General features: G+C 39.2%; 1 protein-coding gene across 1 annotated transcript in view; it reads right to left on the reverse strand.

Moving 5' to 3' along the window:
• Positions 1–1,125, reverse strand: part of LOC101845195 (putative gamma-glutamylcyclotransferase CG2811) — a gene marked incomplete at its 5' end in the record, with an annotated part of 10,092 nt that overhangs the window by 7,848 nt on the left and 1,119 nt on the right.

Here is a 1,125-nt window from a genome sequence, read left to right on the forward strand (position 1 = left end):
TATACACACACACACACACACAATATAAATGCGTTTACACTCAGAAACAGATCCGCAGTCATACACATATGATACAAATGAACGGTAAGTTAACGTTAACAGTAACAATGGTTATATTAGATACATTGTCAGTTTTCTGACAAAGAAGCCTGTTACTTTAATCATTGAGGACGTGTTGTCGCGGAGCACTTTAAGCAAAACAAGGATGGCAGAGTTGTTCATACTGATTTGTCAATTCTGTTTACTTGGTCAGTTATCTGAAACTTTAAAAAAGAGAGGAAGTCCGTAACGAGCGACCCCTATGAAACAAGTATAGAAAAGAGGGTTAGGTTAAGGTTAACCCTAGGTGTTGGGTTAGAGTTGGGTCTAGATCTAGGTCCTGTCTTTTATTGTGTTTGTTGATCGTTACAGAAGTCTTTCCTAAAAATAAAAACAGGGAACAGCATGTTTACTATGAAACATACATCTTGTGTTTCTGAATATATATGTATGATGATTTGAAATATGCCACAACACTGCCTTTGGTCTGCTGCTGTTGTCGGACGTATTTGGTGGCCTCTGTCTACGTCCTTAATTTTAAAGAGTTAAGCTTTAACTACTCACACTGCCCTTCCCTTCCTTCAGCAACAAAAAAGGGAACGTTGTAATATGTTTTAGTAAACTTTGGAAAACCTACCACTTAAGCTTTTATTACCTCTCACATTGCCCGCCCCTTCCTTGAGCAACAAGATTTAACGGAACATTGTAAGGAGTTTTTGTAGACTCGGGGAAAAAGTACTTGCTTTAACTATTCACACTGCCCGCCCCCCCCCCTCCAAAAAAACAACAACAAACAAATAAACAAACAAACAAAACAACAAAAGGAACATTGTAAGTAAGGTGGTTTTTTTACTTGGAAAAAAATATTTAAGCTTTAACTACTCACATTGCCCGTGCTTTCCTTCAGCAACAAAAAGGAAACATTGCAAGGAGTTTTTGTTGACTCGTGAAAACGTACTATGCTTAACTACTTTCACCGCCTGTCCCTTCTCCACGAAACAAAAAGAGAACATTGTGAGGCGTCGCAACAATCAGAGGGAACTTCTCCACAGTTCTTGCCCGCCCGACTAACTGACTTCCGGCAGC

Source organism: Aplysia californica, unplaced genomic scaffold, assembly GCF_000002075.1.
Source record: "Aplysia californica isolate F4 #8 unplaced genomic scaffold, AplCal3.0 scaffold00590, whole genome shotgun sequence".
Classification (NCBI taxonomy): Eukaryota; Metazoa; Mollusca; class Gastropoda; order Aplysiida; family Aplysiidae; genus Aplysia; species Aplysia californica.